General features: G+C 39.2%; 1 protein-coding gene and 1 long non-coding RNA gene across 2 annotated transcripts in view; both read right to left on the bottom strand.

Moving 5' to 3' along the window:
- LOC135245706 (NACHT, LRR and PYD domains-containing protein 5-like) overlaps window positions 1-25,557 on the bottom strand; it is a 281,523-nt gene that overhangs the window by 158,891 nt on the left and 97,075 nt on the right. The window lies entirely within an intron of this gene.
- On the bottom strand, window positions 6,580-9,145 carry LOC135245752 (uncharacterized). The gene is made up of 2 exons (XR_010327374.1): window positions 9,028-9,145; window positions 6,580-8,084 (listed from the first exon to the last, which is right to left on the bottom strand). It is a non-coding gene; the product is annotated as an uncharacterized LOC135245752 (long non-coding RNA).

Genomic DNA, 25,557 nt, shown 5'->3' with positions numbered 1-25,557 from the left:
CTCATCTTCTTACTGCAGCTCTAACTCACAGCACATGGAGACAGAGCTTCCAGTTAAACTCATCCTCTTACTGCAGCTCTAACTCACAGCACATGGAGACAGAGCTTCCAGTTAAACTCATCCTCTTACTGCAGCTCTAACTCACAGCACATGGAGACAAAGCTTCCAGTTAAACTCATCCTCTTATTGCATCTCTAACTCACAGCACATGGAGACAGAGCTTCCAGTGAAACTCATCCTCTTACTGCAGCTCATACTCACAGCACATGGAGACAGAGCTTCCAGTTAAACTCGTCCTCTTACTGCAGCTCTAACTCACAGCACATGGAGACAGAGCTTCCAGTTAAACTCATCCTCTTACTGCAGCTCTAACTCACAGCACATGGAGACAGAGCTTCCAGTTAAACTCATATTCTTACTGCAGCTCTCTAACACAACACATGGAGACAGAGCTTCCAGTTAAACTCTTCCTCTTACTGCAGCTCTAACCCACAACACATTGACTCTCTGATTCATCCATTTTTACCTCTTTCTCGCAGGGCCATGTGTTCCATCGTCAGTCTCGGTCTCCTCTGAGGAACTCATTTTAGAAATAGCGCCCCCTGTCTCAGGACACCTGAACACACCAGATCAGATTCACAAGTGGGTTCTGACCCAAATTGGCAGACCTGTAAATACACACAAGAAGAACACGATAACGCACAGACATAATAATACACACAGACACACACATTCATCAAATCAAATAGAACAGACAGGGACAAATCTGGAATTTAACTGAGCCATAAACTTGTACAGTAATACAATTCCTTCCAAAATATTCTGCACCCATGATAACAATTACTAGGACTGTTCAATATAAGGATTACCAGTGCTGAGGTATATTTTCATTGTCCAACATATGGAATATATTTAATGATATAATGGAAACTACCAAAATGACACATTTCTCAGATGATACAACAATTTTACAAAAAGTGTGCGTCACAATTATTGGCACCCCTGTATTTGGTGCTGTGTGCACCCTCCCCTCGCAGGGATAATGGCACTGAGTCTTTTTACATAACGTCTCATAAGACCAGAGAACACATTGGGAGGGATCTTAGACTCTTCCTCCACCCACAATCTTTCCAGATCCTGATGTCTTTGTTGATCCGTGCTCATGGACTGTGCTGTTCAATTGAGTCACAGGTTTTCAGGGAGTTTCAGCAGTCTTTAGACTGTTGTAGCCATTACACAATGATGCTTCTGCATCATTAACCTTTTTATTTGTGGATTTTAATGTGAATTTGGGGTCATTGTCTTGCTGAAAGATCCACTAGTTTCAGTCTGCTGGCAGGTTTAGGGCTAAATTGTCCTGGTACTTGGGTAGAGTTCACAATGCTGCTTTCCTTAACAAGGGCCCCAGGACCAGTGTGAGCAAAGTAGCCCCATAACATTAAAGATCCACCACCGTATTTTTCTTTTCAGTATATACATCCTTAAATCCATCCTACATCATATTCCTGGACATGGTTGTGAGGGGGGTTGGAGCCTCTCCCAGCATGCATTGGGCAAGAGGCAGGAAAAAACCCTGAACAGGTCACCAGTCCACACAGGGCACACACACCATGCACTTACACACTCATACATTCAAGCACTTTAGTGTCTCCAATTAGCTTAACCTGAATGTCTTTGGACTGTGGGAGGAAACCCATGCAGACATGGGATGAGAATATGCAATCTCCACACACACCACCATGCTGCCCTCCAGCAGTTTTAAACTACTTCATTATTGCCCTCACAGTAGTAGCTAGCATCTTCAGTTTATTTTTGATCAATTGCCTGATTTTCAAAGGTCAGCAACCATTTTCATTTTATTCGTCAATTCTTTGTCTTTCTCTGCGGCAAAGATGAAAGCAGGTTCTTAGTTTAATCCTCCAGTGAAACAGGAAGCCATGGAAGGCCACAAGAGTTTCTTTTAATATTGATGTAGATTTCGTTTGATTTTATTTTATTCATGAGAATCTTTAGGGGTGCCAATTATTTTTATATATTTTTGGGAAAAAACAACCCTACCCGATTCCAACCGTCACACTACAGGGCGCCAGTTCCCCCAATCTTAGTTTGTTTTCTGTGCCTGTTTAGTGCTAATTAAGGAGTTGTATCGCAAACATTTAATAGCCTGACCAGATTCACATTACAGGTATCTGTAACTGATTTATGATTAGTCAAAGAGCTAATTTAAGATCTCTACATAGTTCATACACTTTTTCACCAATGATTTTCAATGACTTTTCCATGACTTCTCCACAACCTTTAACTGAATTTCCATGACCAAAACAAATGACTTTTTCTCAGCGGGACGATTTAAAATTATTTATTGTAACACTAAGTAAAATTAGGTCTGCATCTGAAACATATGGTGCCTCTCTAAAACAAATAAACACCAGACAGACACACTTAGATACATTCTCTCATATTTTAATTCGAATAGTTTAACATTTTTGTCAGTTTTTCCATTCGAACGTCTTTCTCTGTACATTCGCTAGTTAGTACACTCAGTATGTGCCTTGTGAGCTGACGGTAACCCTTCTAACCAAACGTGAGCTTGACATTCTTACCTTTAATGCTTATTTTAATTTGGTTAATATTAGCCTTCAATCACTCCCTTTCGCTGCACTCCACTGTCACGCGAAACAGAGAGCTAACGCGTTAACTAATGTTACCTGAAGACAAAGGTTTATGTTCAATTTATTAGCGTTATCGAAACCTGAAAAGTTGAAGCGAACGATTACGGCATTTTTTTGAAACGTTAACTTAGTGTTTTGTGTAGCGACCCGGTTGAAACAGCTCATTTCTCCGATGCAGTTACTGGCGGTTGATTTAATTAGCGGTATTAATGTGACGAGAAGCTCTTTGTCGTTTGAATGCATAACACGCAATTCCTTGAAGAGTCGACACATTTTATGCGTGACAGTTTAACTATTACTTGTAAACCGTACAGTTATATTGTCGTTTTTTATCTATAAAAAATCTATTGCATATATTGTTGGTGCTCCTTACATTTTGGTGGGTGCTCCTAACTTTTTGAAGTTGGGAGCACCAGTGCTCCGAAGTAAAAAAGTTAATTTCGAGCCCTGATATATTATTGAAGCTGCACTTCCCTGGCATATTGTCGGCACAGTAGGGCCTACGTTTAATAACTGCTACATTAGCAGAGGCGTGCCTGTTGGGCGTGCCAGTAAACAGACTGAGCCAGACCGATTAACTTCTCACACCACCAAAATACCGCGAAGTTTACGTGCCAATTTACGTTTTATTACTATACATACTATTTTTATGATTGGATTAATTATTAGTAATTATATTTGGATTAATTATTAGTAATTATATTTGATGCAACTTTAGCTGTTTCCATTACTTTTCCAAAACTTTTCAAAAAATATTATTTTCCATAACTTTTCCAGGGCCTGGAAATTGCATTTTAAATTTCAATAACTTTTCCAGGTTTTTCATTACCGTACGAACCCTGTCTCTAACTGCATTTTCACTCATCAAAAAACTTAATCTCGAATTACATTTTGCTAGTAAGATTGAAGTTACTTTCGCCATTCAGTTGTATGGGACCTCCAATTAAAAGATATCTACAATTCAGTTTTGACTATCCAAAACGTGAATTCCAGATACTGTATCGCCATTTCAGGACCAGGACCCAAACGGAGAGTGGGGAAAACACCAGGAACTCCAAAAAGGCAAATCCAATCAAAGATTTTACTCTCATACAGGTAACAGAAAACAGATAAGAAAAACAAGGCCAGACAATGCAGGCTGAGGCAGGCAGGCAGGCAGGCAGGCAGGCAGGCAGGCAGGCAGGCAGGCAGGCAGGCAGGCAGGCAGGCAGGCAGGCAGGCAGAAACACAAGGAACCAGCACCCAAATCAGGGAAACAGAGAACTTAAATAGCCACAAAGATAACAAGACACAGGTGAACTCAAAGCACAATCAAACCAGAGCAGGGAGGGATAACGAGACACAAAGAAAAACAATGACAGAATAATTGAAAACAATAATACAATTAACACAGGGGTAACTAAAGAGGGAGCAAACTGAAATACAAACTGAAGTACTGCCATCTGGTGGCCCAGAAAAGGAAAAAACAGAAACAGAAAAAGGCAGAATCCTGACAATATCTAAATGATCTTTTTGCATAACTGAATCGAAGATATTACTAGCCAAAATATGGCAAGCCATTTTAGATAATTCGAACAGCTCTTATCATGGCTGCCACTTAGACACTTCCGGGTCATTTCACTCAGTTAGGAACCTTCCTAAGCAAAAAAGACTATGGCTGCGTCCGCATAGTAAAAAAAATGATGTCTTTTCCTAACCACTTTTCCTTGACCTTAATGGAAAATGTCATGCGGTTAAGGAAAGATGTTGAAGGAGTTAGGAACTCAGTTAGGAACCTTCCTAAGCAAAAAAGACATGGGTTTGCTTAGGAAGGTTCCTAACTGAGTGAAATAACCCAGAAGTATCTAAGTGGCAGCCATGATAAGAGCTGTTCAAATTCTCTAAATGCTAAGGAAAGGTGCTTCAATGCTTCCTATCTTATCTCCTTTAGCATAGGGCACACTGGACCATCCTTTACGAAAGGAAAGGAGATAATGCCGTCCCACAATTCCTTACAGCAGCAACATTTAAAGCGAAGCACAATTCGGCAGTTCACAAAAACAAACGATCAACATGACTGAGTTGTGTGGTGGTTCTTAAGCTATTATATGCATAGGCTTATAATCAGATCATAATCAGCATATTAACCATAACACAGAAGTCTGTCTGGGAAATGAGACGTTTTTAGCTAGATTATGTTTTTAATTCCACATGTTTGAAACTTATGAATGATGATATGTACAGTAGTAAATTTGTAGGCCTAACATGGTATGCCTATCTTGCATTAAATTTAATGAATTATTTTCATACAATCATACTAATTGGGATTCATGTCGATAAATATGAGTGGAGGGTGAGCGTGAGCAACCATTCTCAATGTGACAACCATTTCGTTTCATTTTTGTGACTGGTAGCCTATTCCTTTTTTAATTTTTATTCGAACCCTGGTAATGAAGTAATATTTTTCACCGGGTTGTCCACGTTTATTTAGCCTGCATGAAACATCACTGTAAGAATGCACGGGGCGAAGTATCTAAGATGGGCTTTTAGTAGTCCATCAATCTTCGGAACATTGGGGTGGCAGGTATGCCATCCCGCCAAGTTATGCCTTGGCGGGGGCATGCCCCATACCTATACAGCACAGAGTTTGCCACTTTTCAGGGTTCCCCACAGAAATAACCACAACAGCCACAGACACTCAGCCCTTAAAAACATTAAATTCTGTACATTATGACAGATTTTGCGTTTTCTCCTTCTTCTTCTTCTTCTCATTCTTATTTTCCCCATTGGACATTTTACCGACACCAGCCAAATCCTCACCCTCACGACCCAATCAAAAACTCGCATACACACGCAAAATACCCATACCTTTTTATTCTGAAACATTTCCAAATTGACCAATTGTGGCCTAGAGGGTAAGGTTACAGTCTTGGGAACACGGGGTCATAGGTTCAAGCCCAGCTAGGAACATGTTTCTTTAACCTGCTTCGACCCTCACTAATTATTGTCTACTACTTATCAATTATTGCTTTTGCACCATATCTACCCACCGTTCACCGAACGTATACACTGCATTATGACGTACTGTCTGCACGTTCAGTTATTAACCGGCTACACTATATGAAAGCCATATGGATTCAACGGGAGCTCTTCTGTGCTTACTGGCCTGTGTTCTTCTTTAAAACCACGGACAGGTTTGCTAATGATATTTCGCGCATTGCATAGCTATGTCATGGTGCTGCACTAACAAAGTCACAGACTGGTAAACCTCCGGTTGATGAAGGATTGAATCCCGCCTCGCCCTCAGGCAGATAATGTCCTCTTTTACACGAACGTTTTCTTACGCTTTTATATTTTCTTTACCAAAACTCACTCACGCCCACTCATATGCATTTCATGACGGCAAATGTATTCCTTTTATTACAAAGTTACACCAGTTCACCACTGTGCCATTTCTACTAACTATATTTCTTCACTTGGCTACCGTACAATACCTTCTTATCAGCAAACGCCACGTTTCTACATTCATGTTACCTCGCCCTGTTCTCTATCTAACCACATACAAACAATTACTACGTATGTACGTTCTGCAACCCCCCATTAAAACATTACATTTAAAACCATGACTCACTCATAAATATAACTACTAGTACTGAACATGGAAAAAAGCACATTAGTGCAGTAAGTTTCACACGTCACCTAACACTCCACTTTGACAGCTAATGCTTTATACCGACTGTTATATATACCATCCCGTGAGGAAAATAAGTACGCTCATGGTCACTTTTTTATTCTGTACTATAGTCTGTGATCATGTCAACCTTCACCTACATGCCCATTCTGCTAAAAACATATTGTTTCAACTACGCAATTTCATAATTTCATCCTAATTTCTCTCACACTGTTGTTATTTTCTCATATGCAAAACCTACTGGGACATATGCGTCTGCTCCTATTCTCCACTATCAAGTTTTCCGGTTCTAGCTTAGCAAAACAGCGAACAGGATTCCCACCTGCAGATAAGCCTATCAAACTGCCTCATAAACCTTACACAAACAATAAAAGTGCATCTCCGCGAAATAACAGACAACGGAGCAGGACAGCAGGGTACACAAGTTGCGACCTATGAAGCTCTAATTCTACGTGCTTGCTGATTCCTTTCTCAATCAAGGCTTGTTGGATGGCCGTCAAATCCGTGAGTACATACATGCCATATTTCACCTGCGTTTCTTTGTCACAGCCACTGTTTTACATATATAGCAAACTGAAACTGCTCAACAGTACACGCTCATCAGACTGTACAAATTCACACAAGGACAGCCATAATCCACAACCGTTTCTTACAGGGTCACTTCGCATTTCTCACTCTCATAATAAAACGCTTTGCAAAAAGAAATGATATCTCATAAAAAACACGTTTTCAACGTACAAAAATGCCAAGTTACTCAGAATTATTGATATCAAAATGACGCCAAGTTACGGTACTACAAACAATATAGGCTATCTTGCCTCACCGAAATTAAATAAGATGCATTCCAAAGCAATGCTACCCAATATTTCCTCAGTTCTTTCAAGTCACTTGGCCCTGTGTTTTGTAATCTTACCATTTTACAATGTCATGCAAACTTTGTGTAAGATCAAAGAGTCAAATATTTCGAATTGCCTCATGGAACACATTGAAATTAATGTACAACACTGCTGCTCAGTAACTACAGGAAGCATATTTCTCCAGAAAACATGTTCATACTTGCTTCTGAACTGAATTTGAGTACATGTACAAGTTATTGTATATTTGCTACGTACAATAAATACTGTAAAATACATATTGTGCATACATACATAGAGAATTTCTTTATCCCCATGGGGACATTTCCCTCGCAGCATGTTACATTCACATTTACGAACACACACATACCAAGACACGTACTATCATTCACACAACAGAAAGGTTGGGCAGCGAAATACATACATACCAATACAAATTGGACATATACACGCCTATTCAATCAATCCTGACTGTGAGATAGCCATCCACACATATGTTTGGCCTGTCCATGTAGTCCAATGCTTATACACACAGGGCCAAGTGACTTGAAAGAACTGAGGAACTATTGGGTAGCACTGCTTTGGAATGCATCTTATTTAATTTCGGTGAGGCAAGATAGCCTAAGTTGTTTGTAGTACCGTAACTTGGCGTCATTTTGATATCAATACTTTTGAGTAACTTGGCATTTTTGTACGTTGAAATCGTGTTTTTTATGAGATTCCATATAAGGGCAAGGTTTTTGCTATGCGTTACGTCAGACTTCTGAGGCCTATTCGGACGCAGCCTTTTTATCCGCTTACCTGTAGGTGGGCGCTTTTTCGCGTAATAGGTGCCTGCGTTCTTCCTTGTCCGTTCACCCGATATATAAGCAGCTTGAAACACAGCAACTGACAACAGACAACAACAGACAGGTTTGTCACAAACACATACATATAGGAATTGTAAGGTCAGCTAACCTTATTTGTTTCCTAGTGGGAAAACTAGAAGACCATCGTCGGTTAGCCTAGTCAAAGACAGACCGACACCCCCAGTCAAAGCCTGCGAGAGTAGACAGTAAACTGTAGCGAGATCGTCATCCAGTGCCGAATTGCCCCATTTTATTCACTCGAACAGGGTAATGTTTATTAAAGTCGTCGTAATATGTTCATATATGTTTGGATGGACATGGAATTTCACACAAAGGTAGTTTAATTACCCTAAATACCGGACACCTAGGCTACTTCCAACCCCCACATCTTTTCGAAATTTTCAATAAAAAGGACGGGACCAACGCCGCAAAGAAGCGTGTCCGGGTTCTGGAGGGTGTCCGACTATGAGTAAAATGATATCATATAGGCCTAGAGTAATCTCTGCCTAACATAATCACTCCACTGTATATTTTTCCTCAATATTGCAAACCACTTAATTTTAGTAGGCTAATGGGAATGATTCCCTCTAAAACATGAAAAAAGTAACAACCCCTTAATTGTTTAATTTAAAACAAAATCAGGGTTTATAGTGCAGTAAGTGTAAAAATGTCAACAACAAGCGACAAGTCCTGTGACGTCCGTCTCACTAGGCTACCTCCTCACGTGGTAGAAGTGGTCATGGAATATCAAAAAACTGAAGTAAACTTTCTTTTAAAGGTTATTTTTAAATTACTTTTTAAATTTTAAATTACTTCTTAAAAGGTATGTTTGGATTCCGTATGAGCTCTTAGCTTGTTAGACTACGCATTAAACTCGCTATTTTATTGCCAGTTATCCGTTTTTCTGAATTACGCGGGTTAATGCGATTATACCTGCAGATTCCCATTCCTCCCCGCAGCCCTTTACCTTCAGCTTCTCTTACCTCAGTTCCACTCCACAACAGACTGTTTACTCCGTTTTTTACATTTCATTTTATTCCTTCTTTCCTAGGATTTCTTTCTCCTCCATTTTTAAAATGGCCGTTAAGCTTCCGTTTCTGTTTTGACCTTTCCTTACTTACCTGTTTACCTGCTCAACTGAATGTTCGATGGGTGGAGTCATCTGTTGTGGAGTGGAACTGAGGTGAGAGAAGCTGAAGGTAAAGGGCTGCGGGGAGGAATGGGAATCTGCAGGTATAATTTATTAGCTGCATCAGTCACGGTATTTAATAAGTTATGCAGAATAAACAAATATTTCATCCATGTAGATCTTTGCCAAATTTTAGCACATACAGTGAGCACCATAATTCATTGGACAGTGACACATTTTTTGTTATTTTGGTTCTGTACTCTAGCACTTTGGGTTTGAAAGGATACAATGACAATCAGGTTGAAGTGCAGAGTGTCAGTGGCATTTTCATCCATATCGAATGAACCGTTTAGAAATGACAGAACCTTTTGTACATGGTCCCCCCATTTTAAGGTACTACAAGTATTTGTTGAATTGGCTTCACAGATGTGTTTCGTTTGGCAGGTATATTAATTTGTGTCGTTAGTGAATGCAGAAGAGAGCTGTTGATGTCTAGTCTTGATTCTAGACTTTGCAATTGCCTTTGGAGATTGTTGTTGGGGTGTGACAACATGAGGAAGACAGCAGTGTCGATACAAAATAAGCCGGCCGTCATAAGGCTCAGAAATGAAAATTAGTCAATCAGGAACATTGCAGAAACCCTGGGCATGCCCAAGTCAACAGTTTGGTTCATCATTAACAAGAAAAAAACAACTGGTGAACTCAATTATGTCAAAAGACCCGGTAGACTGCGGAAGACCACTGTAGTGGATGACCGGAGAATACTCTCTATGGTGAAGGAAACCCCCCTGACAACAGCCCAACAGATCAAAAACACTCTCCTTGATGCAGGTGTAGATATGTCAAAGTCTACCATATGTAGAAGACTACACCAGCAGGACTACAGAGGGTACATTACTAGATGCAAACCACTGATAAGCCTGAAGAACTGAAAGGCAAGATTACAGTTTGCTAAAAAGCACCTAAAAAAGCCCCAAGAGTTCTGGAACAAAGTCTTGTGGACAGATGAGGCAAAGATTAACATGTACCAGAGTGATGGAAAGAGGAAAGTGTGGAGAAAAAAAGGAAATGCCCATGATCCAAAGCATACCACCTCATCTGTGAAACATGGTGGAGTGGGTGTTATGGCTTGGGCCTGTATGGCTGCCAGTGGAATGGGCTCACTTGTCTTCATCGATGATGTGACTGCAGATAGAAGTAGAACAATGAATTATGAAGTCTACAGAAATATTTTATCTGCTCAGATCAAACCAAATGCCTCCAAACTCATTGGACGGCACTTCATCATGCAGCAAGACCATGACCGAAACATACTGCTAGAGCAATGAATGGGTTTTTGACAGCCAAAAAGTGGAAAATCCTTGACTGGCCAAGTCAATCACCGGATCTGAATCCAATTGAACATGCATTTTACATGCTGAAGAGGAGACTGAAGGCAAAGAGTCCCCGAAACAAACAGGAACTGAAGATGGCTGCAGTACAGGCCTGGCAGAGCATCACCAGGGAAGATACCCATCGTCTGGTGATGTCTGTGCATCGCAGACTTCAAGCAGTCATGCATGCAAAGGATGTGCGACCAAATATTAAAAATGATTACTTTATTCTACATTATGCTAAACTGTCCAATATTTTTTGATGCCCGAAAATGGGGGGGACTATGTGCAAAAGGTTCTATAATTTCTAAACGGTTCATCCGATATGTATGAAAATAGCCTCTAATTAAAGCTGACAGTCTGCACTTCAACCTCATTGTCATTGTATCCTTTCAAACCAAAATAACAAAAAATGTGTCACTGTCCAATGAATTATGGTGCTTACTGTACATATATCAGGCCTATTCAACAACTCGTGAATTATATTGATGTTGGGACTTAGAGTTCTCCAATATCTGTAGGCTGAACACAGAAATAAGCCTTTTTGATTATAACAAACCATCTCAAGACAAATAGCCTACTACAGACAGCAAATTAAATTAATTAATTAATTAACGCTCCACCAGTCTCCCTGCCAGTCACTGACCCATTAACATCCTGAATGATGGCCCTATGTAACATGCTAATGTGTGAGGTAAGTAATTTTTATTATTTCTTATTACAAAATAATAAGAAATAACAAGCACGTGCTTTTGTTTATAAGTTTATGTGTAATTTTTGGTATTTTGTCTGTACATTTTCTTGTGCCTTCCCGAATCAACTGTTTCTTTTCTCTCTCTTATTTTTGTTGTTGACAATTTTTAAGGTTATTTGCCCTTTCTATACTCATCATATGTGTTTGTTTGTGAAGTATTTAAATAAAATATAAAAAAAACTAACGAGAGCTGACTTTCCAGGATACCTGCTCTTACCAGTTCCACTTCATTTTATTCAAAATGCGCCACAAGACATTTTATTTTATTTGCATTTCAGGGCTGAAATGTGAGATCTGACCCACAGTCTCTTTCTCGAGTCGGGAGTATCTGGAGACGGGACGTGTCAAAAGCAAAATGGACGGATCAAAACATGTTTCTATTGGTCAATGATTCGGTGAGTCACGTATATTATCCAATCAAAAGCATGATCCAAAGGCGTAGACGTATCAAGATGGTTTTGACGTTTCTGAGACGGCATATCTGTTTTTGTTGTCGGTCCTGGAGGTGAATAGTAGGCTATGTCGGTGCATAAATTATGCGCGGAAACAAAAGTTGTGGTATTTGTGTAATCTGTTAATTTACACAATTTATTTGAAAATGGCATTTGATCGTCAGTGATTACGACGCTGAAGTTGGCTCACGATTCGCAGCTCCCGACTCGACAATTCCGCTCCACCTTAAATTGGCGAGGTCTCTTTCCAGCAGGTTCTTGTTATCTTAGCAGATTCCTGGCACATTTAAATATTTTTGGGACCAGGACTTCGTTTCACGGACTTTGTCTAAACTATATAGCCAATCTAATATGCAGTAAAGTCATGTTTGGTGTTGATGGAGAGCTAATATCATGAGCTGTTAGATGGTCTCATTCTATGTTGAGAACGTTGTCATTCAAAGTTTATGTGTCACATGAAAGTGAAACGCCAATCACGGAAATTGAGCTATGCAGTTGTTACACTTGAAATTGTGAAAATGGCGACACTATGTTTGAACAGTTGTCTGACTCCAGTGCTTTGGATGCTGTTTGGGATAAAATTATTATTATTATTATTATTATTATTCACAAATATGATTTTTACATTGTAAAATAAATGGTACTATTGTGCTAAACGTTATGCAACCCACATACATACAGTACATTCATTGGGCAAACATGTCTGGATAGTTTTGTAAGATTAAAAAATGTTTTAATTGGCCAAAATATTTTCCATTATTATATGTATCTATTTATTCACCGCCCCACCCCTTTTTTTATATCAAAAGTATTGATGTCAATACTTTTAAAGGCCTAGATTTTGCAAGTTTTAATTGTAGGCTTATAGACAGTGCTTTTTATGGGTGAGTATCTTGCCATTTTTGTACAATGAAAACGTGTTTTTGTTGAGATATTTCATTATGTACTGTGTTTTCTATGAGTAACTGATAATAATAATAATAATAATAATGCATATAAATGTATGTACCATAGTGAAATCTGGAGAGAGACATGTGTACACATACATACATTTGAGGCCAAAAGCTTACATACACCTAGATATTCAAACGCAGTCTTTCATAACTCTGCACATTTCATGTTGCATACATTTAGTTTGGAAAGTTAATTAAGGCATCTGCTTTGTTCACATCAGAGGTAATTTTAAAACAATCGATTAGAGACATATAGTGAATTAAAGCTGAAATAAATATCAGAATTCCAGTGGGTCAAAAGTTTACATACACCTAGTTTAGTGTGTCTTTAAACAGTCTGGAAGATTCCAGAAATTGATGCAATTACTTTTTACCGTAACTTTTGTCATAATTAGGAGTTAACTGGGAGTTAATTGGCACATGTGGCTGTATTTAAGGGCCTACTTTTAGAGCCACTGCCTTTTTGCCCATGATACGATGGGAAAATCCAAGCAACTCTGCCAAAAAATTGTGGACCTCCACAAGTCTGGTTCCTCCTTAGGAGCAATTTCCAAACAACTGAAGGTAACACGAACATCTGTACAAACAATTGTATACAAATATAAAAACCTTGGGACCACAGACACTGCAGAGTTCAAATTAACTCCCAGGGCTAAACAAACTATGGTCAGAAAGGTTCAACTGAACCCCAAGACAACAACAAAGGAACTGGTGAAGGAGTTGGCAGCATCAGGTACCAAAGTATCTACATCCACCATTAAGAGAATCCTACATTGCCATGGCCTGAAAGGCTGCTGTACAAGGAAGAAGCCCCTACTCCAAGGCCGGCATAAAAAATCCAGAATGAACTAGAAATACTGAAGCAAGACCTCAAGACATCAGCTAGAAAGTTAAAACTTGGTCAGAACTTGGTCTTCCAGCAGGACAATGATCCTAAGCATACCTCCAAAGTTGTAACAAAATGGCTTAAAGACAACAAAGTGAAAGTATTGGAGTGGCCATCACAAAGCCCTGATCTGAATCCCATAGAAAATTTGTGGAATGCACTGAAAAAGCATGTCCGAGCAAGGAGGCCCACAAACCTGACTGAGTTACACCAGTTCTGGCAGGAGGAATGAGCAAAAATTCTGGCAAAGTATTGTGAGAAGCCTGTGGAAGCTTACCCCAAGTGTTTGATTAAGTTAAGCAATTAAAAGGCAATGCCACCAAATACTAACAAAGTGTATGTAAACTTTTGACCCACTGAAAATCTGATATAGTACATACTGTTGTAGTCTGTATTCCCGGTCACTTGTCTCCCCAGTACTGTCTCTGTGTCTGTGTTCCCTGAGCTGCTTCACTCCCCTGTACTTGTGTGATTTCACTATTCGGGTGGTTCCGGGTTTTCGTGGTTTCCCCCCTTCTTTCCAGTCTCGCTTTACTTACTTCCTGCTTATTTCTAGTTTTACTAATTTCTACTAATCCCTACTAACTTATAGATTGTAAAGTACTAACCTCACTAATATACTAACATGTGAATATTACTAATGGACTAACACACACTAGTTTTGGGTTTTTGATAGTTTAGATCTATACTAATACATTAACCAGTCTCCCCTTTTCCATGCTGCGCTGTAGCTCCGCCCCTTTTCTTTCTAGCCTGCTCTAACGCTGAGTTCTGCAATTGCCTGCACCTGTCTCTTGCTCTAACTGCACCTCTCTCTCTCTGCACGTGTTTTACCTGCTTCACCCAGGCCGTCTATTATCATTGTTGTCTATGTGATTCCAGTCAGCGTTTTGTCAGTCCCCTGTCATTGAATTAGTTTTCCTAATGTTCTTCACCTGGATGTTGTTTGTTACTCCTCCCTCACTCACTTAACCCCTCCTTGATTGTTACCTTCCCCAGTGTATAAATGTCAGTCTTTTCCACCAGCTCAGAGTCAGAACGTTGATCGAATTCATTGTGCCGATTGTTAGTAAGCCTTTGTCTATCGAGATTCCGGCGATACCCCTTTGCCCGACTTCGAGTTTGCCTGCCCCTTTTGGTTTTGTTTGCTTCTGGTTTGACCTTCGCTTTGCCTGTCCCTTTGTACCTTCGCCATTCTGATCTCCTGGTTTTTGATTTTTTGCCTGTCTTTTCACTATTCTTTTGGAAACTCGATTCGGCACCGTCCTCTCTCTGATTACCTGGCTTCGAACCTCGGACTGATTAAAGACAACGTTTTTTGGATTTCCCTGGTCTGCGTGTGGGTCCTTACTCAGAACATATCACATACAAGCTGAAATAAATCTCTTAGCTATTATTTTGAAATGACCTCTTATGGAAATAAAGTAGATAACACAGGAAATGCATGGTAAGTCAATTAGGGTAACATGAAATGTGTGGAGTTGTGAAAAATTGAGCTTGAATGTCTTTAGCCGAGGTGAATGTAAACTTTTGGCCTCAACTGTAGCCTACAAGTTAAACTGTATACTAGAACTGTTGGAGTTTGGGTTGCTTACAGCAGTGGTTGAATTTCATGATTGGAGGCGACAGTGATAACGTTGTCGTAAGTATTGTTTCCCCCCATTATTACCCCATAACGCGAAAGTTTTTCTTTGGAATCCTGTAGAGTAGTAATCCTTCCTCGGCTCAGTGCACACTGACGCTGCGAACAAATAGGGTTCCGTTTCTTAAATTATTTGTACACGTCCGGTCTGTGGTCCCGACCAGACAATTTAATGAGTAATTGATTGAATAAATTTGTAGTTTGTAATGAATTTGCTTGTCTGCGACTCCCTGATCTGACATTGTTTCAAGGGGGTTTCCCGGAGTTGTTGGCGGTTTCCAGGGGATTCCCCCCGGCTAAAGTAGATGACAGACAACAGGAGCAGAGTTAACACCATCCTACAGCCATTGTCAGGGATTCGGAGGTTGGACCCAGGCGCATAGTAAAAAAAAAAAAAAAAAAAAACGGGAGACTCCAAAAGGGAAATTCAAATGAAGACTTTACTAAATAACAAACAGGGAACAAACAAAAGGCCTTGGGGGCAAAACCATAAACACAAAAAGATTCTTAACAAAAAAAAAAAAAAAACAGAACAGAGGCAGGGCGGAACACGGGCAGGACAGAATACACACAAGCAGGAATGCAGGCAGAAACACAAACAGAAACACAGGCAGAAACAAAGGCAGAAACACACAACGCACAAGCAAGACCGAAGCGGGCAGAATACATACATTCAGAAACGAACACAAGGAACCAGCACCCAAGTCAAGAGGACAAAGAACTTAAATAGAAAAGACACAGGTGAACTCAATACATAATCAAACGAGAGGGAAGGGATAACGAGAGGCAGGTGGGGACAATGATTAAATAATGAGACAAATAATGGAAAACAATAATACAATTAACATGGGAAACCAATGAGGGAATGAACAGAAATACAAAAACTGAGAAGTGCTGCCAACTGGCAGCCCAAAAAGGAAAAAATAGAAACAAAAAGACAGAACCGTGACGGCCATCCTACTTGTCTCTTAGGAGTGATGATTCATATCGGCGTGTAAGCACACACACATTACAGCGTTCCTGCTCTGAACATGGACTCGTCTGAAGGGTTTATCTATGCTTCCTGTACTTTTGGGGGCACTCGGTGCTGTGTGGTCTTCACACCGGTTGGATTTTATTCATATTTTAATAATCTGACTTTTTATCCTACGAGCAGGCTCCCCAGAAACCTGATGCTAAAGGCATTGTTCAGTTCTGTTGTGCAGAGTGACCGCACATGACCATTGTAACACCCACAATTATAATATGGAGCTTATTTTCATATACACAATTTCTAGATGATCTTATTCAGATTCCTTCTCACATATAGCCAGTCATCTAGCAGACTTGCAGAGTGAGACACGCTGATCATGGAGGAAAGTCATGAAACTCCACAACAGAGCCCATAACAATGCCTTTACATGCACAAGATGTCTTCCAGTGTGGAGAGTATGTATAATGTTCTTAAAATGTTTTCAGAAATCGCATGGCACTTTCTAAAATGGCCTTAACTTGATGTACTTAAAACTAGTTTTTCCTATACATATAAAGGTTATAGATAAATACTTATGTGACCTTTGTGAGAGAAATTACTTGCACGTGGAAAATACAGTGGATTTCATATAAGCCGTCTCTACTGAACTTGACTTGACTTTATTGTCCCTGTAGAGAAATGTGGATTGCAGCACTATGTTATGTTAAAGGGAATCACAGACGCAGACAATAGAAAGTTATAAACATTGCAAATGTCATAGTAGTAGTAGCACAGGAGTATACAATATGCAGGGATGCAACACAGGCAGCCCAGTGTGACACAGACAGCTGGAGCAGCCAGATCAGCTGGTATTAGGCATGGCTGGTGCCTGATGGCTCTCTGGTGTCTGAGTGAGTTCCAGTTTTATTTTTGAAAGTAGAAATATATAACTTGACATAACTGCAAGACAATATTTTACAGTAAGATAAGATTGCTATTAAGCTACTTGAACCAATTCATATGCAGATGACGACATGTTATTGCAAAAGCAACTGTCAAACTGAGAAACATTAGCCATAATCTGAATGCTGACTTCAGTGACCATTGAGCATGTGGCTCCATCTAGTGGTGGTTTCTTTAATAGGTTTTATAAAAGGTTGTCAGGTTTTGAATGCCTTCACATTATGGTAGGCCTACCATCAAATGTATATCACGTTAAATGTCATTAAAAACAAATTATTATTATGATTATTACTATTATTGTAGTGGTATAACTAAGTCTTATAATTGTAGTGGCATAACTAAGTCTTTTCTTCTAAAAGGTAAGTTCAAAGTATAATGTCCATCTAGCAAACTGACTGAGTTTTCTGCTATAGTCATGAATCTCTTGTCCTCCAGGGACATTTCAACTTTGTCCTGTGAGCTTTCGTTGAAGTCATGGTTATACTGCTGCAACAACAGCTCTTCCAGGTTTGTAACAGAAGTTCTGTTTGCCGTGACTTCAGGACAGCTATATTCATGCAACTTCCATTTAGAGGACCATTGACAACCCAGCCCAATATGGTTTTAACTGCGTATGGTCCATCGCTTAGGCTGTTGACTACTTCCCATGGTTCTAGAGCCTTTGGAACATTGCTGCCAATCAACAACTCCACGTCGGCTTTGATTCTAAGAATGTTCACCTCACTAAGGTAAGGAAATCTAGAGAGATCATCATTGGTGGGAATGCTATATGTGTCTACTGGCATGCTTCTCTGAGTGTATACCTCTGGTAATGCAATGAAGTTGTTTTCATCTACAGCAGAGACCTGTAACCCTGTGATGACGACCGAGCTCACAGGCTTCTCCTGGGACATAGTTCAGAACAAGATGTTGGTTTTTCTCCCTGTGATGTTCAATTTACTAATGAGGCTCTTTGTGCAGAAGGTTGCAGAACTACCAGGGTCAAGAAATGCATACGTATATATTACTTTGCTTCCTTTTGAGTGTTTTACCTGAACTGGCACAATGGAAAGCATGCACTCTGTGCTACTCTCTTTGTCACCAGCCCCAGAATGCTCACCAGCTCTGAGCGACACCTGCGCACTACTCACATGGGCTTTCACTGACTGTTCTGCCTTGATATGTAGTACACTAGGATGGTTTTTCTTGCATATAGAGCCACTGAGATGCCCTGTGCAGTCTTTGCTCACATGCCCAGCCTTCATTAAACATCCAAAACAGACTCCATTCTGTCTTAGGAATGTGATCTTTTCCCTGTGTACTTTATTTCCAGATTCAGAGCATGATTTCAGTTCATGGTCCCCTTTGCAGAACAGGCATGAGATATTTGGGCCTCTAGGTTCCTGGTTTGATTTCACATTAACATTGGTGGCAAAGGTTCCTTTTGATTTGGGCCTCACTGTTATTTTAGGCTTTACCTTAGCAGAGCTCAAATCCTGAATGTTGCCATATATTGGGTCTGAAATTATATTAGCTTGTCTCTCAATGAGAGAGACCAGATTGACTGTTCTGACTCTGCTAGTACATTGCAACTCACACGCCTTCACGTGCCACTTTTCTCTGAGCTTATATGGGAGCTTAAGAACAATGTTCCTCATATTAGAAACTGTATCTAATTCTTCCATGTACTCCAGTTCCATGGCATTGCAACAAGTTTTAAGGAACAGTGCAAAGTCCCATAAAGCCTTTGCGTCCTCAGATTTGATAGTAGGCCAACCAAGGGCTTTCTCCATATAGGCACAAGAAATTCAGCATTCATTTCCAAAGTGCTCCTTCAATAATGTCTTTTCTTTCTGATAGCCTCTGTTTGGATTCATATGTTGACAGCTTCTAGCAAGCTCCTGAGCTTGTCCTCTGGTGTATTGAATAAGAAAATGTAACCGGTCTTGGTTATCGTCTGTTTTTCTTTCAATCATGTGTTCAAAACAATGGATGAAAGATTTATACTGCAGAATGTCTCCATCAAAAACTGAGAGGTTTCCTTTAGGTAAAATAGAAAGAATCTGTTGTTTTACAAGAATGTTTGTCAATTCATTCTGCTTTTTAAGTATGCTAGAAAGATTTACAGACTCCTGATGGGGGCTTATTAGAAGAGGGCTTTTGTCCCTTGCCTGAGATGTATGTTACATTACATTACATTACAGGCATTTAGCAGACGCTCTTATCCAGAGCGACGTACAACAGTGTTGAGTGGCCTGTGTGAAAGTACTCGAGAGTGCTATGCTGAGACTGTGGTTGGGCAGTGCTGCTAGTATGAGCAGAAGGCTTAGAGGTATCTGCACTAAGCAAGACAGGAAACTGTACTTGAACACCCTGTTTAGGCCGTATATCTGGTCCACTTCCACGGTGATGGTTTCTCCAGTGTTGCATCATAATATGCATTAATTGCATCTGATTGTATTTCATTTGCTGTACAATTCCCATCAACAGAAGTTTCCGCATTTTTGAGGTAGTTAATTTTCGCTGTGTTGGCTGCCAATTTAGTTTGAATCTCTAGCGTCTCTTCTTTTCCTAATTTCTTCCTTTTGCAGATCAAGTTGCTCTTGCTGTTTTTCTAGAGCGTGCTTCTCTTGCAACCTAGCAGCCAACAGAGCTGCGCGCTCTGCTTCTGTGAAGCTGTGAATGAGACACTTGATTTTGAACTACTAGATCTGCTGGACCTGTCACTTCTGATAGAGGAAATAACTGACAGTTGATCCTCATCATTTGGACAAACATTTGAATTAAATTCAGATCAAATTTATAAGAAAGGCGTTAATTTGTGCAATTCTCGGTTCGTACCAGCCTTTTAAATCCTCCTTTTTATCCTCTTCATTCAACATTTGAATGTATGATACATGAAGACCTTTGAATTCATTAAGCATGTCATTGAATTTCGCCAAGTTTCCCTTAACTTCATCAACATGCTCATCGTCAGCCTAGAGAGAATTACCAATGTTCATTCTTCGCGTTAAATGCGACATTTTGCCGGATCTAGAGGAATGCAATCGCGCTGTGTCTTCATTTAAATCCTTCTCAGGTAGGCCTGAATTTACGTCTGTGTCGGAGTCAGCCATTCTGCTCCTCAAAAATAATTTCTATTTCTTTTCCTATAGAAACAAAAATTAATTTCCTTCAATTAGCGTAGTCCATTCAAACACTGTTTTTCTTCGAATTTCAAAGCCTTAAGTTTGTTGCGCTGATTCAAAGGCACCCGATTATTTTCTCAAGCTGAATCGGGTTTTCTAAACAAAACATTCAAGTGTCCATACATTCAAAATAAACCTTGTAAAATCTAGTTCATTTCAATTCCAGTTATGTCCATATCATTCCATGTTCCATTAAATTATTTAGCTTAGAAGCACATACCTCCGCCCAGACGCTCTCCTTTGTTTGATGCATCCAGCGAAAAGCAGCCTCTCCAAGTTATTTCAATAATCCACAGCGAAATAATCCAGAGCCGGGTCATTGACTAAATGTAGTGGTAAAAATAGGTTCAGTTTCTGTCCTTTTGTTTCCTATGTTCCAGTAAACGTTTCCCACTTTTATCCACTTCATTGGGAGTTGGGTGCAGTTGCCTGACGCGGGTTGTAATGAAATTAAAAATGCATTATTGTTGTTGTTCTTGTTGAATTTATTTACAAAATAAATTAACATAAAACTACAATAATAAACTTGAAATTAAAGTCCATTTAAAGTTTTCCAGATTCCACAGGTCCACTTTGGTTGTGCAAAACACAGTCAAATTCCATTATAAATTTATAATTAATAAATTCCATTATAATTTCAATTTAAATGTAGAACAGAATAAATAAACTTCATAATATCTTTTTGGGGTTCTTATTATAAACCAACATAAATTAATGGCTCCTGCAATTATTATTATTATTATTAGTAGTAGTAGTAGTAATAATAATAAATTCAGAAAAAAGTTGAACTGAGTGTATATTTTCCAGAAAAAAATGAGCTCAATTAGATTACACAACTCAAATGGGTGCCACCCATAGACCGTGTAACAAGACCAAGTTAAAACCTAGTGGACCGAAGCGGCCGACGTCACAAACATGCGCGGTGTAACTTTATCACTCACTCAGTCAGTCTGTCACAGACATTCGTGTTTGTAGGGCTGGCCCCGCTGTTGCGGTCTGGCCAAAAATAGGTCAGTTCTAAAGGCACCCCGAGAAAGCCTTGAGTCTCAGTAATTGTTGGTAGTGAGATCCAATCTAATCCCTGTTCGCTACCAAGAATCTACCAATGAATTGAATGGGATAGCCAATCAGAGCGCCTATGTCTACCAAGACCAATTGCTTGCTCGAGCCTCTCGGGCTGAGAGACGCGCAAATATTGAATGAGGTAAATCGCTGTTTTATTTTCCTGCGTCGGTAGGTAAAGATAACCGCAAATTTAACTGAATCATAACTGGGAAAAAGTTACGACAAGCTATGGATAAGTATGGTAACGTTAACAAATGTAAAGAAATATTAATTTTTACAGTGTTACCTTAGCTAAGTCAGCTTCAAACAAGGCAGCCAACTAACGTTCACCGGTTTAAATTACGGTAGACGATCTAATATGAGGAACTGTTCTTAATTTACATCAGGAGCAACAAGGTAAATATATTTTTAACCTTTAAGTGTATGTTCTCTGGCATTATAAATAGCTTGTTTTATATGAGTTTAATATATTATTTCAGCAGTTTTTATGCCTTTAATTTATCTGAATGATCCTTTGTAACTAGCTATCTGGATTGAACTATGGCCATTTTCTGTCATTTACAGCTAATCAAATAACCTTGCTCACACTGTAAGAAAATAAAATGTCCTAGAAATAACCTATAGCTAGCCAGTTATACATATAAATGTGAATGCATTCTGTCGCTTCGGATGTCAAGACATGAAAGCGAATGTTCGCATAAAAACATAATGAATGTGTTTGGGAGGATATATGAAAATCAATAAATACAAAAGTAACCATATATAGTCGGTAACCCGTTGTATATAAGTGGAATAAACCCCTCCGGGCAGTCCCGGTTATTAGAAAATATCATATATCAGAAGAAATCATATGACAGATGGACCGACGACAACGTCGCTTTTTCATACGTCAGTGGGCTAATTTGCCTAATCTTCGCGGTACTTTAGACCCCGGTGGAAACGCAGACAACCATTGGCTGAAGGAACCTTTTAGCTCCTGGTAAAGTAGTTCCTGGGACTGAAAGTTCCGGGTAATTTTGGTGGAAACGCGGCTAAAGTTAAGCCACCTTACGTAAAAAAGAAAGAAAAAAAAAATCAATTTATATATCTAATAACAATTAGAGTTCATCTTCAAAGCTTTGAGCCGTGATTATAAATACCTGAGTGCAGATTACAGACATGAAGGTTGTTGTCGTGTCTAGGAAACGACAGACTTCCACGCCAATCGTCAATCTGTAAAAAACAATTTCACGAGGGAAAAGACACAACAGCAGCAAGCTCTTCAGAAAGTTTTAGACTTTATTGCACAGGTGCACAAAGCCGGATCAATTCAGCAGAATTGAACCCCGATTGTCAGTTTTGCATACATTTTATACACAAATTGTGCCCACAACCCCCCTTTGACACATTCCTAAAAATACCAGCCATCTGGTCTTTTTGGTACAGTAAAAAGTTTCAATTTCCTGTTCGTGGGTCAACTTGACTTTCTTGGCACAAAAATGATTTTCGGTCCTTATGATGTTCTTAATGTATCAATAATTAATCTTATCATAGTGGACAGGTGCCCCAAAACTGATTTTTGGTTCTATTGATGTTCTTAATTAATCTATTGATGTTCTTAATTAATCTTCATCAGTGGACAGGTACCCCAATTTTCCCTTTGTACTTTCTCACTATGCACAGACGTCATTGCTTTCTGTATTTTTCCATTATACATACAAGTTCACAGAGTTATAGCCTCCTGTACTTTTTTACTTTATTCAGGTTACACATGGGTCACTGTAAAGTATTAGTTTTCTAGCATGTTTCTATTGGGTAATAACGTTTTGTTAGTTTTTTGGATTATATTTTTAGTAATATATGATTAGTTTTTGGTTAGTGTTATCTGCTGGAATTATTATTTGATTAGTTTTTTCTGCTTAGTGAGTAAGTATGATTTTTCTTAAGCCTTCTGCATTTGCCTTTTTTCTACAGTGAATACTGTGGTTTCTTGCATTTCCATAAGCTTTGCTTGCAACTACTGATATAGGTTTATTGGATTACATATTGATTATATGAGTGCATAGTTATACATGTGATATATTTTTATCATGCAGCATCGAGAGTTTGGAGGAAACAGTCTGATCAACATTGATGGGAATACCTTAACTTTAACATGTGACATCATCACACTCATGGGGAGTCTCAAAATTCTCCTACATTGTATTTATGTGTAAGTGTGTGTGTGTGTGTGTGTGTGTGTACATGTCCGCGTGTATGTACGTGTGCGCGGGTATGCTACAAATGTGTGCATTTAGGTTTGAGTACTGTCCAGTCATTCAGCCATTTTTGCCAGATTATTTTTTACATGCTTTTTAAAAGTATACTTGCTATTGACACTTGAAATGATATACTTTGGCAGTGAATTCCATATTGAGATTGATCTGTAACTGATGGTCTGTTTAAGTAGGTTAGTTCTTGGTTTGGGTAGTGGTAGGTGACCATCGCTTGCGCCTCTTGTGCTATAACCATATTTTTTAGATACGCTTACTAACCGTTCAGCAAGGCCAGCAGGTTTATCAGAGCTTATTACTGACCTAAGGAACATCATGAGATTTAGAGAAGCCTTTTTAACAACCGAAAGCCATGAAAGGCATGAGTGCATTTGTATGGTACTAGTATGAATGGAGCAGCCCAGTGCCAACTGGGCTGCTTTATTCTGAGCAACCTGAAGTTTTTTCAAATCTTTTTTTGTTGCTGATGACCACATGACTGGACAATACTCAAGGTGCGATAATACCAGTGAATGTATAACTTGTTTCAGTATAGTGGGTGTGAGATAGGATGAGCATTTTCTTGTCATACCAATCCCTCTACCCATTTTAGAGACGATGTTGTCTATGTGATCGGACCAAGACAATGAGCGTACAATTGTGAGACCCAAAAGTTTTATTGTCTTAACTTGTCGAATGATTGTGGTACCTATTACTAAGTTTAACTATGGTTTGTTTACCAACGAATGTCTTGATCCGAACACAATAGACTTTGTTTTGGCAATATTAAGTACCAGTTTATTGCTCGACCCACTTATATACATCTGTCAGGTGTATTATTTAAAGTGGCAGTAAGCTCATTGGCCGATGTGGAGTAGTGTCATCAGCATACATCACAACCTTCGTATTCTTTGTACACAAAGGCAGATCATTGGTGAAGATGGAAAACAGTAATGGCCCCAGGCAACTGCCTTGTGGAACCCCACAATGTATGTCCTTTGAATTAGATAAGCTGCCATTAAAGAACACTCTTTGCTTTCTTCCTATGAGGTAGTCCTTTATCCAGGAGACTGCAGTACATGAAAAGCCATAGCACTCTAATTTCCATGATCTATTACATGGAATGCTGCACTAAAATCTAGCATGACTGCTCCCACCATCTTCCTATTATCAATGTATGTTATCCAGTCATCAGTCATTTCTGCAAGTGCAGTACATGTAGAATGGCTTTCTCTACAAGCATGCTGTGTATTGGATATCAATTTATTACTGGAGAAATAATCCTTAATTTATTTGAAGATAATTTTTTCATTTAATTTACTCAGTGCCGGTAAAATACTTATAGGGCGACTATTGGGCCCATTAAAAGCACTATTTTTATCTTTTGGAAGTGGAATGATTTTAGCTTCCTTCCAAAGAGTTGGATGAGACATTTATTGAATATATGGGCTATAGGAGTAGTGACGTAGGTGGCCGCTAATTTAAGCAATTTACCATCAAGATTATCTGTGCCAGAAGGGTTACAGTCGGGTAGTGACATTAACATTTCCATAACCACATCTCTGCTGATCTGCTGAAACTCAAAGTGGCAGTTATTATATTCCATTATGCCATTACTAATTTATTTGTTTGATACTGCACCATCACTAGATTGCATGTTGCTTCTGAGTTTGTCAACCTTACCTATGAAAAAGTCATTAAAGTAATTTGCGATTTCATGTGGTTTTGTTATAAATGCTCCATTAGATTGGATAAATGAAATAGACGTGTTAGATGTCCTGCCCATTATTTCATTCATTGTTTTTTCCCATCATTTTTTACTTCACTAATCCTATGCTTGTAATATTCTTTTACTTTTATTTAACTTAGTCACAAGATTCCTTAATTTACAGTATTCTTGTAACTGATAGACTGCATACTCTATGAACTGTTTTTTTTTTTTTTTT

This window comes from Anguilla rostrata, chromosome 19 (assembly GCF_018555375.3).
Source record: "Anguilla rostrata isolate EN2019 chromosome 19, ASM1855537v3, whole genome shotgun sequence".
Taxonomy (NCBI): Eukaryota; Metazoa; Chordata; class Actinopteri; order Anguilliformes; family Anguillidae; genus Anguilla; species Anguilla rostrata.
Note: the sequence above shows the minus strand (reverse complement) of the source record. Positions and strands in the feature narration are given on the sequence as shown.